This window comes from Lolium rigidum, chromosome 6 (assembly GCF_022539505.1).
Source record: "Lolium rigidum isolate FL_2022 chromosome 6, APGP_CSIRO_Lrig_0.1, whole genome shotgun sequence".
Classification (NCBI taxonomy): Eukaryota; Viridiplantae; Streptophyta; class Magnoliopsida; order Poales; family Poaceae; genus Lolium; species Lolium rigidum.
In genome coordinates this window covers 15372931-15392262 of record NC_061513.1, presented here as the reverse complement: position 1 = coordinate 15392262, position 19332 = coordinate 15372931, and positions in this window count along the sequence as shown.

The following is a 19332-nucleotide window of genomic DNA, read 5'->3' as shown; positions in this document are numbered from 1 at the left end:
CACACAATTTACATTGTCTTTACAATATTCATAAGAGAAATAAATGATTAATACAACACATTACATAAATAGGCAAAATAGAAGAAGAAAATAAAGAAAATTACAAGTGAATGATCTACCCTAAACTATACAAGATGATCATCATGGAGATCTGGCCAAGAGGATCTTGATCTTCATCCAGAGTATCACATTGCTCCCTGTGATCACACAAACAAAGACCAAAGACATGTGTTATGCCAAGTGGCATTGCCACTTGGCAAGTTAGCAATAAAATGAGAAGTTGAGAGGATATTATCAAGATCAGCCGAGCTGATCCACCAAATGGACCAAGTTCCAACCAGGAACCACACAGGCAGCTCACAAGGCAGTGGGCATGTCCACCCGCACATACACAGCCAGGGAGAGTCACCAAGATGACCAGGCCAAGTCAGTCGACCGGGGAGAGCAAGAGAGCACATATTTAAACTTTTCAGAGCCAAACCCTAGCCATTTGCTTCATCCAACGACAGCAATAGGGTAAGTCACCAAGAACACCAAGAACAGCTAGAACAAGAGGAACAGCCAGTGCTGTTCAACTTGTCCAACCTCACCACTGAATTAGACCAAGAATCACAAGTCACAAGGAGGAGCAGGGCAAGTCAAGCAAATCACCAGAAGCAAATCCTCTACAACAACACTTTAATCTAGGAGCTGGAGTGAGGTATACACTTTATCATGAGCAAACCAGATGGTTTTGCTCATAAAGTACACAGGCATGATCTCAAACACACCACAAGGGTAGAAACCCTATATGTGAGTCATCATATGGCTACTGGCCAAATTGGTGCAAGTGAACAAGAGAGAAACAAATAGGAAAGCACCATGGGAACATTGGCTATGCCAAACCAGTGACATAATCAAAGAAATCCAACAAGGGATGATCCTATCTAGCTAATCAGTTTCACCCAGCACCTATAGCCATTACACCATCAGATAGATAGACCATATGTGTCTATTCTTTTTTGTCAACATCAAAGATCACTGGAAATCCAACAAGGAATTACCCAGTGATGCATTCACAAAGCCACAACAAGTCACAGAGAGGGGAAGCTACCCATGACAGCATCAAGGAGCTGCCAGGGCCACCCCAACCCATAACCAAAACCTTAAGCCACCACATCATCACCCAGTAGGGCTCAGTAGAGGGCTAGGGTACCAACCAGTGGTTGTCATCCAACTAGCCCTAGTTAATTTAATTAATATGATCATCACTGCAAGGCAGTTCACATCACTTATCCATTTTAACAAATCCAGGTAATACAGATAAATGAATCATATAAGTAATCCAAGCACCAGAGCCTTGTAGCTGATCCAATGGATCATTGCAAGCATCAGCAACTGCTTGAGCAAGCAAAAGCATGCATCAGTATAGATTTTGGTGTCACACAGACACAAAGATGAGCAGAAGAGAGGCACAGTTGTAACACAGCAGCATTTACAAGCAACTGATGATCATATGATCATCAGAAGCTTGCTAGAGCCTGCTAAGACATGCTAGAGCCAAGCCTATCAACCACACATTTAACCAGATCAACTATATAGCCACATCTCATAAATAATTGCATCACAGATAAGTAAATAAATTAAATACAATTGTATCCGGAAGCACACCATTAAGAGATGGTGTTATTTAGTCAACGACCATGCTCAATTGAGCATTTCCAAGATTCACAGCCCTATACACATTACACCCAGGGCACTGGCACTTGCATAATGCAAGGATCATGCATCATGATCAAGCCAGGGGCAAGGAAAATCACACACGGAAGCAGCATAGGCACAACAGCAGCATACGCACGGCAGCAGCATATCACATCAGCTAGGATCCATGGCAACAGCAGAGAGCACATCAGCATACACGCATTCACAGCAAGCACAGCAGCAGAGCACATAGGTGTAGAAGCAGCAGCACAATCAGGTGGATGCCAGGGCATCCAGAGAAAGGAGAAGAGGTAGAACAGATAGCAGAGGAGAAGGAGGAGCACATACCGGGGAGGGGGTGGTCGACATGACCACGGCGGCCACGGCGGCGCACGCCAGTGCACACGACGGCACCAGGCCTGGCCAAGCCAAGCCACGGCGACCACCACAGCACCCCAGCGCAGCACCACGCGCCCAGGGGAGCGCCAGGAGGAAGGTCCACGGCATCTCCAACGCGCGGTGGCGGCGGACGCCACAAGCCAGGCGCACGGGAGAGTCGATGGCGAGCGAACGGGGACGCAAGCGTCAGATCGACGCGGACCACCATGTCCGCCGTCGAGAGGCGGTCCAGATCCGCACCATCTCGTCGCCGGCGATGGCCGGAGACGGCCTGATTAAAGCGGCGACGGCGGAGGCGATTTCGGTGTCGCGGGAGCCGAAAGGGGAATTAGGGTTAGGACACAGCGAGAAGACGACGAGTCTGGGTCGGTTGGACCGAGCCTAGTGGGCTGGTCCAACCTAACCAGCTCGGCCGCCTGACAGGTGGGCCCGAGGGGTATTTTGGACATTTCCAAAATACCCATTTAAATGAGAATTTCCAAGAATATTATAAAATAAAATACAGCTCTAAAAAAATAAGTAAAAATATGAAAATTAATCAGCATAAAATTCTCTATCTAAATAAAATATCAAAGAGAATTTTTGAATATAAAGAAGAATAAGTCTTAATTTGATGATTTAAATAATGATTTAAATCACACATATTATTTTCAATAATGAAAATAAGTCCATTAATGCATTTGGACTTTAAAAACACCTTGACAACATTTCAAGGTTGTTATATTACTTTAAATCAAGTATCCCTAAATTACTCTTAGTACTAACCTCTTACATGAAATAATAACGACATCGGAAGGGGGGAACAAACCCTAAAAATGGAATCATGCATAATTGCCTCTTTAACCATTGCCCTTATCGGACAATGATGCTATTTTTCAGAAACAGAGGACAAGGGTCAGTCCACACCTTCCAACTGCAAAACTTTGCAGTGTTCAGGCAAGTTCATCACTTGCTCATGTCATTTGAGTATTTCTATCAAATTACTTGCAAAAGTATTATGGTTATCACTATTGCATAAAAACCAAAACCACTACTTTCATAACTATGAATATGACTATGTGGTGGGCAATGGAACCATGAAGTGCAGATCTCCAATCTGTTGGTTCAAGATGGGATAAAATAAGGAGTTAGCACCAGATTACATCAAGGAGAGACAAGGAGTCATCGAGGTTATCAGGGATAGAGTCAAGATAGCTCAGAGTCGACGGAAGAGTTATGCCGACCAAAAAAGAAGATTATGGGAACCCAAAGTGGGAGACATGGTATATTTGAAAGTTACCCCAATGAAAGGACTCAAGAGGTTCGGAGTGAAAGGAAAGTTAAGTCGTTGATATATAGGACCATTCAATATACTCAGTCAGAACAGAGGAACAACTTTTGAGCTAGAACTACCTAAGCAGTTGAGTTTGATTCACAACGTATTTCATATATCTCAACTCAGAAAGTGTTTAAAGGCACCAGATGATCCAGTGTCACATGAGGAGTTAGAATTGCAAGACCTAACTTATGTTGAAAGACCGGAGAAGATATTGGAAGTGCATTGGAAGAAGCTAAGGAATAGGGCGATCAAATACTGCAAGATACAATGGCAGCATCATCCTGAGCGAGAAGCAATGTGGGAGAAGGAGGACGATCTCAGGAAATCATACCCCGAGCTATTCAGGTACCTCAATTACAACTTCGGGACGAAGTTTCTGTTAAGGGGGAGAGGCTGTAATAACCCAGAACATAGGAACATCGAAGGGTAGATTTAGAATTGGGATGTGCATTTCATCGCAAAACGAGGGAAATTTTCGCGCCTTATTGCAAATAAACCTAAGAGGGATCGAGGTTCTCTCTCGTTGCAATTAGGGTTAGGCAATGCGAGGTTAAGAATTTCGACATGATCTCTTTTGTAACTTGTTTATTTGGGAGATGATTTTGAATTGCCAAGTCATATTGAATTTAAAACTAAATGAATAAAAGATAAACAATTTATAATATGGAATATGAATTCATAATTCAAATACACATCATAATTCAAATCACTTTGAATTTCAAATTGCAATATAAATACACAAATAATTCAGAAGTAAATGATATAATTACAATTGAGCTCATAAGGAAAATTTGAGCTTTATTGATAATACACACACATATACAATGTCTTTACAATATTCATCATACAACAATTGGATGAATAAAAATCAAAATTAAAAGAAGATTACATAAATTTGAATCCTATACTAAAACCTAAACTACATGTCTTGGAAGAATTGCTTCCTAGATCATTTCCAACCTTGAAACCTGCAAAATAGAAAGAAGAAAACTAGACAGGGGGTTAAATGTGAAGAAACTGGACATGGGTTAGAAGCCAAGTGTCAAGGACACTTGCTCAGGTCCAAAACCTGGACAGAACCAGGACAAACATAGGCAGACCAACACTGAGCCAGACCCAGGACTCAAGTTTCACCAAAGTGATCACACAACTCATGGAGCTGATGTGCATCCAACAACACACAAAGGAACGGCCTAGTCACCAAGCCATGCCAGGCTTGTGTGTCACAGCCAGAGGAGAAACACATCAAGTATAAGAGGGTAGAAACCCTAGAAGCAATGCACATGTCGAAATATCACCATTCACCAAGCAACCAACAAGCAACAGTGACAGTTCATCTCTGTTCTTGCTCAAGAACAATTCAAGCAACCACTGAAACCATTTATCCATCCAAAAATCCACCAACCAAAACCAGTAGGAAGATGGGAACTTAACCAAGATAATCAGGAGCTAGGAGGAGCAGGGAAAGTAACCAAGAATATCAAACAACGGCTCAACAACAGTTGAGCATAACCATCTAGGAGCTGGAACAAGGTATACCAAATACCTGGAGAGGATCCAGTGGATCCAATCCATAGATTTTGCATGACTGATACGTCTCCGACGTATCGATAATTTCTTATGTTCTATGCCATATTATTGATGATACCTACATGTTTTATGCACACTTTATGTCATATTCGTGCATTTTCTGGAACTAACCTATTAACAAGATGCCGAAGTGCCGATTCTGTTGTTCTCGCTGTTTTTGGTTTCGTAAATCCTAGTAACGAAATATTCTCGGAATTGGACGAAATCAAGTCCCGGGGTCCTATTTTTCCACGAACCTTCCGGAAGACCGAAGAGCATACGAAGTGGGGCCACGAGGTGGCGACACCACAAGGCGGCGCGGCCAAGGGGGCCCGCGCCGCCCGTGGTGTGGGCCCCTCGTCAGCCCCCGACTCTGCCCTTCCGCCTACTTAAAGCCTTCGTCGCGAAAACCCCGATGCGAAAAACCACGATACGGAAAACCTTCCGGAGACGCCGCCGCCGCCGATCCCATCTCGGGGGATTCTCGGAGATCTCCTCCGGCACTCCTGCCGGGAGGGGATTCATCTCCCGGAGGACTCTACACCGCCATGGTCGCCTCCGGAGTGATGAGTGAGTAGTTCACCCCTCGGACTATGGGTCCATAGCAGTAGCTAGATGGTTGTCTTCTCCTCATTGTGCTTCATTGTTGGATCTTGTGAGCTGCCTAACATGATCAAGATCATCTATCCGTAATACTCTATGTTGTGTTTGTCGGGATCCGATGGATAGAGAATACCATGTTATGTTAATTATCAAGTTATTACATATGTGTTGTTTATGATCTTGCATGCTCTCCGTTACTAGTAGAGGCTCGGCCAAGTTTTTGCTTTTAACTCCAAGAGGGAGTATTTATGCTCGATAGTGGGTTCATGCCCGCATTGACACCTGGGACATGTGACGAAAGTTCTAAGGTTGTGTTGTGCTCGTTGCCACTAGGGATAAAACATTGGCGCTATGTCCGAGGATGTAGTTGTTGATTACATTACGCACCATACTTAATGCAATTGTCTCGTTGCTTTGCAACTTAATACTGGAAGGGGTTCGGATGATAACCTCGAAGGTGGACTTTTTAGGCATAGATGCGGTTGGATGGCAGTCTATGTACTTTGTCGTAATGCCCAATTAAATCTCACTCGTACTTATCATGACATGTATGTGCATTGTTATGCCCTCTCTATTTGTCAATTGCCCGACCGTAATTTGTTCACCCAACATGCTTTTATCTTATGGGAGAGACACCTCTAGTGAACTGTGGACCCCGGTCCATTCTTTTAATACTGAAATACAAATCTGCTGCAATACTTGTTTTACTCGTTTTCTCTCGCAAACAATCATCTTCCACACAATACGGTTAATCCTTTGTTACAGCAAGCCGGTGAGATTGACAACCTCACCTGTTTCGTTGGGGCAAAGTACTTTGGTTGTGTTGTGCAGGTTCCACGTTGGCGCCGGAATCCCCGGTGTTGCGCCGCACTACATCCCGCCGCCATCAACCTTCAACGTGCTTCTTGGCTCCTCCTGGTTCGATAAACCTTGGTTTCTTTCCGAGGGAAAACTTGCTGCTGTGCGCATCATACCTTCCTCTTGGGGTTGCCCAACGAACGTGTGAAATACACGCCATCAAGCTATTTTTCCGGCGCCGTTGCTCGGGGAGATCAAGACACGCTGCAAGGGAGTCTCCACTTCTCAATCTCTTTACTTTGTTTTTGTCTTGCTTTATTTTATTTACTACTTTGTTTGCTGCATTATATCAAAACACAAAAAAATTAGTTGCTAGCTTTACTCTATTTATTGTCTTGCACTCTATATCAAAAACACAAAAAAATTTAGTTTACTTGCATTTATTTTATCTAGTTTGCTTTATTTACTACTGCTAAAATGGGTATTGTTGAGAATACTAAGTTGTGTGATTACACTAGTTTGGCATAATGGACAACAATGAGCTTCTTATTCTATTTCCTGATTTAAGACATGGATGGTTTGATGCGAAAATTAAAAAAACCATGGAACATATTAGCATGAACACTTTGAATACCATTGTTGCTAATGATATAGAAAGTTCTAAGCTTGGGGAAGCTGGCTCTGATGAGCAGGATCTTTTTAGTACCCCAAGCATTGAGGAGAAAATTTTCTTTTATGATTACAATATGCCTCCTATATATGATGATAGCCACTTTGTTGAATTTGCTCCCACTACAACTAATAAAATTGATTATGCTTACGTGGAGAGTAATAATTTTATGCATGAGACTCATGATAAGAATGCTTTATGTGATAGTTACATTGTTGAGTTTGCTCATGATGCTACTGAAAATTATTATGAGAGAGGAAAATATGGTTGTAGAAATTTTCATGTTACTAAAACACCTCTCTATGTGCTGAAATTTTTGAAGCTACACTTGTTTTATCTTCCTATGCTTGTTACTTTGCTCTTCATGAACTTGTTTATTTACAAGATTCCTATGCATAGGAAGCATGTTAGACTTAAATGTGTTTTGAATTTTCCTCTTGATGCTCTCTTTTGCTTCAAATACTATTTCTGGCGAGTGCATCATTAAAACTGCTGAGCCCATCTTAATGGCTAAAAAGAAAGAACTTCTTGGGAGATAACCCATGTGTTATTTTACTACAGTATTTTTGTTTTATATTTGAGTCTTGGAAGTTGTTTAATACTGTAGCAACCTCTCCTTATCTTAGTTTTATGTTTTGTTGTGCCAAGTAAAGTCTTTGATAGTAAAGTAAGTACTAGATTTGGATTACTGCGCAGTTCCAGATTTCTTTGCTGTCACGAATTTGGGTCTATCTCCCTGTAGGTAGCTCATAAAATTAAGCCAATTTACGTGCGTGATCCTCAGATATATACGCAACTTTCATTCAATTTGAGCATTTTCGTTTGAGCAAGTCTGGTGGCCTAATAAAATCCATCTTTACGGACTGTTCTGTTTTGACAGATTCTGTCTTTTATTTCGCATTGCCTCTTTTGCTATGTTGGATGAATTTCTTTGATCCATTAATGTCCAAGTAGCTTTATGCAATGTCCGGAAGTGTTAAGAATGATTGTGTCACCTCTGAACATGTGAATTTTTATTATGCACTAACCCTCTAATGAGTTGTTTCGAGTTTGGTGTGGAGGAAGTTTTCAAGGATCAAGAGAGGAGTATGATGCAATATGATCAAGAAGAGTGAAAGCTCTAAGCTTGGGGATGCCCCGGTGGTTCACCCTTGCATATTCTAAGAAGACTCAAGCATCTAAGCTTGGGGATGCCCAAGGCATCCCCTTCTTCATCGACAACATTATCAGGTTCCTCCCCTGAAACTATATTTTTATTCCGTCACATCTTATGCACTTTGCTTGGAGCGTCGGTTTGTTTTTGTTTTTGTTTTGTTTGAATAAAATGGATCCTAGCATTTACTTTGTGGGAGAGAAACACGCTCCGCTGTAGCATATGGACAAGTATGTCCTTAGGCTCTACTCATAGTATTCATGGCGAAGTTTCTTCTTCGTTAAATTGTTATATGGTTGGAATTGGAAAATACTACATGTAGTAATTCTAAAATGTCTTGGATAATTTGATACTTGGCAATTGTTGTGCTCATGTTTAAGCTCTTGCATCATATACTTTGCACCCATTAATGAAGAAACACTTAGAACTTGCTAATTTGGTTTGCATATTTGGTTTCTCTAGAGTCTAGATAATATCTAGTATTGAGTTTTGAACAACAAGGAAGATGGTGTAGAGTCTTATAATGTTTACAATATGTCTTTTATGTGAGTTTTGCTGCACCGGTTCATCCTTGTGTTTGTTTCAAATAACCTTGCTAGCCTAAACCTTGTATCGAGAGGGAATACTTCTCATGCATCCAAAATACTTGAGCCAACCACTATGCCATTTGTGTCCACCATACCTACCTACTACATGGTATTTCTCCGCCATTCCAAAGTAAATTGCTTGAGTGCTACCTTTAAATTCCATCATTCACCTTTGCAATATATAGCTCATGGGACAAATAGCTTAAAAACTATTGTGGTATTGAATATGTACTTATGCACTTTATCTCTTATTAAGTTGCTTGTTGTGCGATAACCATGTTTCGGGGACGCCATCAACTATTCTTTGTTGAATATCATGTGAGTTGCTATGCATGTCCATCTTGTCCGAAGTAAGAGAGATCTACCACCTTAATGGTTGGAGCATGCATATTGTTAGAGAAGAACATTGGGCCGCTAACTAAAGCCATGAATCATGGTGGAAGTTTCAGTTTTGGACATATATCCTCAATCTCATATGAGAATAATAATTGTTGCCACATGCTTATGCATTAAAGAGGAGTCCATTATCTCGTTGTCCATGTTGTCCCGGTATGGATGTCTAAGTTGAGAATAATCAAAAGCGAGAAATCCAAAATGCGAGCTTTCTCCTTAGACCTTTGTACAGGCGGCATGGAGGTACCCCATTGTGACACTTGGTTAAAACATGTGCATTGCAAAGATCCGGTAGTCCAAGCTCATTAGGACAAGGTGCGGGCACTATTAGTATACTATGCATGAGGCTTGCAACTTGTAAGATATAACTTTCATAACTCATATGCTTTATTACTACCGTTGACAAAATTGTTTCATGTTTTCAAAATAAAAGCTCTAGCACAAATATAGCAATCGATGCTTTCCTCTTTGAAGGACCATTCTTTTACTTTTATGTTGAGTCAGTTCACCTATCTCTCTCCACCTCAAGAAGCAAACACTTGTGTGAACTCGTGCATTGATTCCTACATACTTGCATATTGTACTTGTTATATTACTCTATGTTGACAATTATCCATGAGATATACATGTTACAAGTTGAAAGCAACCGCTGAAACTTAATCTTCCTTTGTGTTGCTTCAATGCCTTTACTTTGATTTATTGCTTTATGAGTTAACTCTTATGCAAGACTTATTAATGCTTGTCTTGAAGTACTATTCATGAAAAGTCTTTGCTTTATGATTCACTTGTTTACTCATGTCATTACCATTGTTTTGATCGCTGCATCCACTACATATGTTTACAAATAGTATGATCAAGGTTATGATGGCATGTCACTTCAGAAATTATCTTTGTTATCGTTTTACCTGCTCGGGACGAGCAGTAACTAAGCTTGGGGATGCTGATACGTCTCCGACGTATCGATAATTTCTTATGTTCTATGCCATATTATTGATGATACCTACATGTTTTATGCACACTTTATGTCATATTCGTGCATTTTCCGGAACTAACCTATTAACAAGATGCCGAAGTGCCGCTTGTCTGTTTTCTCGTTGTTTTTGGTTTCAGAAATCCTAGTAACGAAATATTCTCGGAATTGAACGAAATCAAGTCCCAGGGTCCTATTTTGCCACGAACCTTCCAGAAGACCGAAGAGCATACGAAGTGGGGCCACGAGGTGGCGACACCACAAGGCGGCGCGGCCAAGGGGGGCCCGCGCCGCCCTGTGGTGTGGGCCCCTCGTCAGCCCCCCGACTCTGCCCTTCCGCCTACTTAAAGCCTTCGTCGCGAAAACCCTGATGCAAAAAACCACGATACGGAAAACCTTCCAGAGACGCCGCCGCCGCCGATCCCATCTCGGGGGATTCTGGAGATCTCCTCCGGCACCCTGCCGGAGAGGGGATTCATCTCCCGGAGGACTCTACACCGCCATGGTCGCCTCCGGAGTGATGAGTGAGTAGTTCACCCCTGGACTATGGGTCCATAGCAGTAGCTAGATGGTTGTCTTCTCCTCATTGTGCTTCATTGTTGGATCTTGTGAGCTGCCTAACATGATCAAGATCATCTATCTCGTAATACTCTATGTTGTGTTTGTCGGGATCCGATGGATAGAGAATACCATGTTATGTTAATTATCAAGTTATTACATATGTGTTGTTTATGATCTTGCATGCTCTCCGTTACTAGTAGAGGCTCTGGCCAAGTTTTTGCTTTTAACTCCAAGAGGGAGTATTTATGCTCGATAGTGGGTTCATGCCCGCATTGACACTCGGGACAGGTGATGAGAAAGTTCTAAGGTTGTGTTGTGCTTGTTGCCACTAGGGATAAAACATTGGCGCTATGTCCGAGGATGTAGTTGTTGATTACATTACGCACCATACTTAATGCAATTGTCCGTTGCTTTGCAACTTAATACTCGGAAGGGGTTCGGATGATAACCTCGAAGGTGGACTTTTTAGGCATAGATGCGGTTGGATGGCGGTCTATGTACTTTGTCGTAATGCCCAATTAAATCTCACCTGTACTTATCATGACATGTATGTGCATTGTTATGCCCTCTCTATTTGTCAATTGCCCGACTGTAATTTGTTCACCCAACATGCTTTTATCTTATGGGAGAGACACCTCTAGTGAACTGTGGACCCCGGTCCATTCTTTTAATACTCGAAATACAAATCTGCTGCAATACTTGTTTCTATCGTTTTCTCTGCAAACAATCATCTTCCACACAATACGGTTAATCCTTTGTTACAGCAAGCCGGTGAGATTGACAACCTCACTGCGTTTCGTTGGGGCAAAGTACTTTGGTTGTGTTGTGCGGGTTCAACGTTGGCGCCGAAATCCTCGGTGTTGCGCCGCACTACATCCCGCCGCCATCAACCTTCAACGTGCTTCTTGGCTCCTCCTGGTTCGATAAACCTTGGTTTCTTTCTGAGGGAAAACTTGCTGCTGTGCGCATCATACCTTCCTCTTGGGGTTGCCCAACGAACGTGTGAAATACACGCCATCAATGACACAAGTCATAAAATGAGCAGATGCTCATGGGTGATCATCACTTGGTGTTGACCAAGGATCACTGGCAGAAAAGGGAGCAACTAGAGCCCAGACCCATCCAGACACTAATTATGTGCACATAAGCAAGAATAGATGCACATATGTGCACACAAGCAAGCACACATGCACAGATAGCACCAGTAGAGGATTTACAGAAACTAGAAGCTACCAAGACCACCTAGTGAGATCCTAGCCACTAAACCATCATTAAACCCTAGATTTTTTCACAGGCAGGCATAATGGCATTCATAGCATGTATGATTCCCTATTATGCAAGCAGAGATGAGTAGCCAACAAGATCTAGCCAACTGTGTGTGCAACCAAGCAGTAGCAATGGTACTGAGGTCGCATCAAACACAAAACCATCCAACTAACCAAGATTATAAGTCATCATCATCCAGAAATGGATTCAGACATTAGTTATTTCCAAATTGGTCATGGAAATATCAAATCATGAACAACAAGGTAATTAATCAACACTGCATAAGCAGTTCATCTATAATTAATCCATCCAGGCATGAATATATAACAAATCCATGCATGAATCATGCAATAGCATCACTGAGAGGCAACAGCAGCATGCACCATTGCTTCCTAGCCATTGGATCATGTCCAATGAGCTATGGACAACAACAGCATCACACACACAGATACATAAGCATCAGTAGCAAGCATAAATCACCACAGTAGCTAGTAATCCATCCATATGTAGCAAAAGAATTAACCAGTAATTAGCCACTAGCATATAATTGATCAAATAGTATAGATCAAATAGATCGAGCACAAGGCATAGCAGAGCATCACAAACAAGCAGTGATCCAAGAATTGGATCAACTGAAGCACACACAGGGCATAAGTGAGCATCACTGACACCACAAGTGTCAGTAGTGCTAACCTAGGCCAATAATAAGGCCATTAGCAAGCAATTGCATAGCAGAGGAGCACCATTGGATAGAATAGGATGACCAAGGAATAGTAAGCATATGGACAAGCTCAGTAAGCATATGAACAAGGACCAGTAAGAAATTGCACAACATAGTGAGCCAGTAAGCATAGGAATAGCAACATGTGGCTTAGGCATAGAGCATAGCAAGAACATCAAGCACAACAGCACAACACGAACAACAGCACAACAACAAGCATGGCATGATGGTAGCACACCAGCAGCATATGCAGCAGGGCCGTAGGCACAAATCAAGAAGGACGGGATGGAGTAGAGGTAGAAGAGGAGGAAGAGGAGGAGTTACCTTGTGAGGAACGCAGCGGCCGCAATGGAGGCATGGTGGCACGGCCAACCACGACAGCGCCAGACCGCAGCCAAGCCATGCCAGGCCACACACACCACCAGAGAGGGCGGCAAACATCCAGAGGTGGCGAGGCGGAGCAGATCGACGGAGATCGCCATGGATCCGTCGGTGACTGCGAGCGTCACGCACACGCACGAGCGGTCGAGGACGAAATCGTCAGATCTACACGGACGAGTAGACGCGATTAAGCACCACGGTATGCCCTAGCTCGGACAGAGTTGGCCGGAGCAAGGCGGCGGCCATGGTGGCGGCCATGGTGGTGGCGACGTCGCCACGAGATCGCCTCGGTAGGTTAGGGTTTCACGAGAGAGAAGCGAGTGAGAGAGAGTGAGGTGGGCCGACGCGGTTCGGTTCCACCGAACCGTTTTGGGCAGGCCTTAGTGGGCTGTCCAAATGGGCCACGTTAGTGGGCTGGCCCAATTGGGCCAGGGGTATTTTTGTCTTTTCCATTTTTAAAATAACTTGTGAATTCTACCAAATAATAAATAATGAAAAAATACCTCTAAAAATCCAAGAAAAATAGGTTTAATGAATAAGAAATTATTCTTAACAAGAATAAAATAAGAAATAGAATTTACCACAAAAGTTCAAATTTTAAAATTTTGAATTTAAATATGAACTTTAAATTTGAAATTTGCAATTTTCCTTGGATTTAAAAATCAAGGATTCCCAATGAATTCAAATAAGTGTTATTCAAATATTTTAAAAAGGAATTCTATTATTCCAAGTCATTTTTTCAAGATTAACATTTTGCAAAAAGGGAAATATATTAATATTTCAAAATTCCTTGATATTTCCAAAAATGAGGAAACCTCTATTTTTCAAATTATTTTTTTGAAATCAATATTTTACAAAGGAAAATATCAACTAATTTTCAATTCTATTCTTGTTAGAAAAGGAAACGATGTTAAAGTATTTAAAGAATTCATAAATTATCGCCAAAGGCACAAATACTTAACGCAACCCTATGATAACCCACAAGTATAGGGGATCGCGGCAGTCTTCGAGGGAAGTAAAACCCAAATTTATTGATTCGACACAAGGGGAGGTAAAGAATACTTATAAGTCTTAACAACTAAGTTGTCAATTCAATTGCACACTGGAAAAGCACTAGCAACGGGGGTGATGTGAAAGTAGCGATGATATGAGAGCGATAGTAACGGTAACACGGCAGCAGTAATAGTAATATGAGAGCAATGGCACCAGAAAATAGTTGATACTACTTCCAATGTCATGTAGAACGAGTATATGATGATGAGAGATGGACCGGGGTTCCCAGCTATCTACACTAGTGGCAACTCTCCAATAACAAGTGTTGGGTGAACAAATTACAGTCGGGCAATTGATAGGATTGAAATAGCATTAAGACAGAATATCAAGATCATTAATCATGTAGGCATGTTTTCCAATTATAGTCGTACGTGCTCGCAATGAGAAACTTGCACAACATCTTTTGTCCTACCAGCCGGTGGCAGCCGGGCCTCAAGGGAATCTACTGGATATTAAGGTACTCCTTTTAATAGAGCACCGGAGCAAAGCATTAACACTCCGTGAAAACATGTGATCCTCACATCACCACCATCCCCTCCGGTTGTCCCGATTCTTGTCACTTCGGGGCCTTTGGTTCCGGACATGTGACATGTGCATACAACTTGTAGATACAATCTAAGCAATAAGTATAGAGCTTAAATCTAAGATCATGGCACTCGGGCCCTAGTGACAAGCATTAAGCATAACAAGATTGCAGCAACAATAACTCCATAAACTTTGTAGATAGACAATCATAACGTAACAATCCATCGGATCCCGACAAACACAACACCGATTACATCGAGATGAATCTCAATCATGTAAGGCAGCTCATGAGATCATTGTATTGAAGTACATGGGAGAGAGAGTACCAACTAGCTACGGCTAGAACCCGTAGTCCATGGGGGAACTACTCACGGAGCATGATGGAGGCGATGGCGTTGATGGAGATGGCTTCGGGGGCACTTCCCCGTCCGGCAGGGTGCCGGAACGAGAGTTCTGTCCCCCGAATTGGAGTTTCGCGACGGTGGCGGCGCCCACGGAGTCTCTCTCGGAGTTTCGTCAAGTGGTATCGCATTTTTAGGTCGAAAGGGGTTTTATAGGCGAAGAGGCGGCGCAGGAGGGTCGACAGGGTGGCCCCACAGTAGGCCGGCGCGGCCAACATGTGGCCCGCGCGGCCCACATGTGTGGTGGCCCCCTGGCTCTCCTCCGACTCCCCTTCGGTGTTCTGGATGCTTCCGGGAAAAATAGGAGGTTTGGCGTTGATTTCGTCCAATTCCGAGAATATTGCCCAAACAGCCTTTCTGGAACCAAAAACAGCGAGAAACGAGAGCCGGCACTGTGGCATCTTGTTAATAGGTTAGTTCCGGAAAACGCATAAAAACATTATAAAGTGCAAGCAAAACATGTAAGTATTGTCATAAAACAAGCATGGAACATCGGAAATTATAGGTACGTTGGAGACGTATCGGCATCCCCAAGCTTAGTTCTCGCTCGTCCTCGAGTAGGTAAACGATAAAAAGAGTAATTTCTGTAGTGACATGCTACTTACATAACCTTGATCATACTATTACAAAGCATATGAAATGAATGAAGTGACTCAAGGCAATGATCTATAGTTGCTAACAAATAGATAACATATAGCAAAACTTTTCATGAAGAGTACTTTCAAGACAAGTATCAAAAGTCTTGCACAAGAGTTAACTCATAAAGCAATAAGTTCAAAGTAAAGGCATCGAAGCAACACAAAGGAAGATATAAGTTTCAGCGGTTGCTTTCAACTTGTAACATGCATATCTCATGGATAATTGTCAACACAAAGTAATATGATGAATGCAAATATGCAAGTATGTAAGAATCAATGCACAGTTGACACAAGTGTTTGCTTCTAAGGTGGAAGGAAGTAGGTAAACTGACTCAACATAAAGTAAAAGAATGGCCCTTCGCAGAGGGAAGCATTGATTGCTATATTTGTGCTAGAGTTTTGATTTTGAAAACATATAGAGAGCATAAAAGTAAAATTTTGAGAGGTGTTTGTTGTTGTCAACGAATGGTAGTGGGCTCTCTAACCCCCTTGCCAGACAAACCTTCAAAGAGCGGCTCCCATGAATTATTTTTATTTTTGGGTGGCACTCCTTCCAACCTTTCTTTCACAAACCATGGCTAACCGAGATCCTCGGGTGCACTGCCAACAATCTCATACCATGAAGGAGTGCCTTTTTATTTTAGTTTCATTATGATGACACTCCTCCCAACCTTTGCTTACACAAGCCATGGCTAACCGAGATCCTTCGGGTGCCGTCCAACAATCACATACCATGGAGGAGTGTCTATTTAGGTTAATTAATTTGGGACTGGGAATCCCATTGCCGGCTCTTTTTGCAAAATTATTGGATAAGCGGATGAAGCCACTAGTCCATTGGTGAAAGTTGCCCAACAAGATTGAAAGATAAACACCACATACTTCCTCATGAACTATAAAACATTGACACAAATTGAGAAGCATTTTGAATTGTTTAAAGGTAGCACTCAAGCAATTTACTTTGGAATGGCGGGAAATACCACATAGTAGGTAGGTATGGTGGACACAAATGGCATAGTGGTTGGCTCAAGGTTTTGGATGCACGAGAAGCATTCCCTCTCAGTACAAGGCTTTGGGCTAGCAAGGTTATTTGAAGCAAACACAAGTATGAACCGGTACAGACAAAACTTACATAAGAACATATTGCAAGCATTATAATACTCTACACTTGTCTTCCTTGTTGCTCAAACACTTTTACCGGAAAATATCTAGACCTTAAGAGAGACCAATCATGCAAACCAATTTCAACAAGCTCTACGAGTAGTTCTCCACTAATAGGCTTAGACTACATGAAAAAACTTAATCATGATCTACTTGAGAGCTCAAAACAATTGCCAAGTGTCAAATTATCCAAGACATGATGAGGCATTTTCCTGTTTTCAACCAAATATAAATAAGTGCAATAGCTTCCAACTTTTATCATTGAACATTAAAAGTAAAACGAAGAACACGAGTGTTCATATGAAAAAGCGGAGCGTGTCTCTCTCCCAAACAAGGATTTCTAGGATCCGATCTTATTCAAACAAAAACAAAAATAAAAGCACATAGACGCTCCAAGTGAAGAACATAAGATGTGACTGAATAAAAATATAGTTTCAGGGGAGGAACCTGATAAGTTGATGAAGAAGGGGATGCCTTGGGCATCCCCAAGCTTAAACGCTTGAGTCTTCTTGAAATATGCAGGGATGAACCACGGGGGCATCCCCAAGCTTAGACTTTTCACTCTTCTTGATCATATATCATCCTCCTCTCTTGACCCTTGAAAACTTCCTTCACACCAAACTTCTCATAAACTTCATTAGAGGGGTTAGTACTCAAAAAATTTGAATCCACCTTGGTCCTGTAGTGGCACATTGCAAGAACTCAATAAAACATTAGCTACAGCTCTCCACGTCTAGAAAACCTCGCTTAAAGTCCACAAGAGACAATGCAAAAAACAGAGACAGAATACTGCCAAAACAGAACAGCCGAGTAAAGACGAATTTTAAATAAATACTTCCGTTGCTCAAATCAGAAAACTCAAAACTAATGAAAGTTGCGTACATATCTGAGGAACACGCACGTAAATTGGCATAATTTTCTGAGTTACCTACAGAGAAAACAACCCAGATTCGTGACAGATAGAAATCTGTTTCTGCGCAGAAATCCAAATCTAGTATCAACCTTCGATTAGAGGCTTCACTTGGCACAACAAAACACAAAACTAAGATAAGGAGAGGTTGCTACAGTAGTAAACAACTTCCAAGACACAAATATAAAACAAAGTACTGTAGCAAAATAACACATGGGTTATCTCCCAAGAAGTTCTTTCTTTATAGCCATTAAGATGGGCTCAGCAGTTTCGATGATGCACTCGCAAGAAACATTATTTGAAGCAAAAGAGGGCATCAAGAGGCAAATCCAAAACAAGTTTAAGCCTAACATGCTTCCTATGCATAGAAATCTTGTACACAAATAAATTCATGAAGAACAAAGTGACAAGCATAAGAAGATAAAACAAGTGTAGCTTCAAAATTTTAAGCATATAGAGAGGTGTTTTAGTACCATGCAAATTTCTACTACCATATTTTCCTCTCTCATAATAATTTTCAGTAGCTTCATGAATAAACTCAACAATATAACTATCACATGCAGCATACTTTTCATGATTTCCAAACACATAATTTTTATCAAGTTCAAGAATAGTGGAATTAAAACTTTCAAACTTACTTTTATTAATAATATAATAAGGTAGTTGATCAATCTCAATAGATATGGGACTCATAGAATAAGTCAAGAACTTTCCAATCCCATTTTCATTAGTAGTACAATTAATATTATCAAGTAACATAGGACCATCATCTAGAGCTTTATCATAGACATTTGCCAAACAAAATTCTTTAGTACCATGCATTTCGACATCAGGCACAAACAAAGCATTATCATAAGATTTATCAAAGTAGCATGGATTATCATAGATAACAGTAGCATAATCATTCTCACAAGTATTACTCATAGGTCCTATTTCAAGAGAATCCACAAGAACATAACATTCAACCTCTTCCGGTAAGCATGGAGGACAATCAAATAGTGTAAGAGATAAAGAGTTACTCTCATTAGAAGGTTGACATGGGTAGCTAATCCATTCTTCCTCCTTTTGTTCGTCGCTCTCCTCTTCTTTTTCATCCAATGAGCTTTCGAGTTCATCAATTTCCTCCTCTTTTTCATCCAATGAGCTTTCGGGTTCATCAATTTCTTCTTCCACCGGTTCCTGCAAATTGTGAGTGCATTCTTGTGCATTAATGTGTCTCTCTTTATAATCAAGGATATAAGGATTCCTACTTGTAGCATTCTATGCAAGAATTAAGGATAGTAGAGACATAATCTTTAAGGTCCTTACAAACAACACAAGTTTCATAATTCTCAACCATGAAGGATTCTATCTCGGAGGCTCCCATAAATAAGACAAATTGTTCTACCTCTTCGAACCCATAATGAATATAGCAATTCCGATTATAGTTCTTAATTAAAAATTCCTCACTAAAGCCACATTGAAATTTAAGATGTTTAGTATCCTGTTGAGAGCAACGGTTTATATCATGGCGTTTAAGCAAGATTCTAGCCATTGTATTCAATTTTTCTATCATAGCACTCATTATTTTACCAGTTC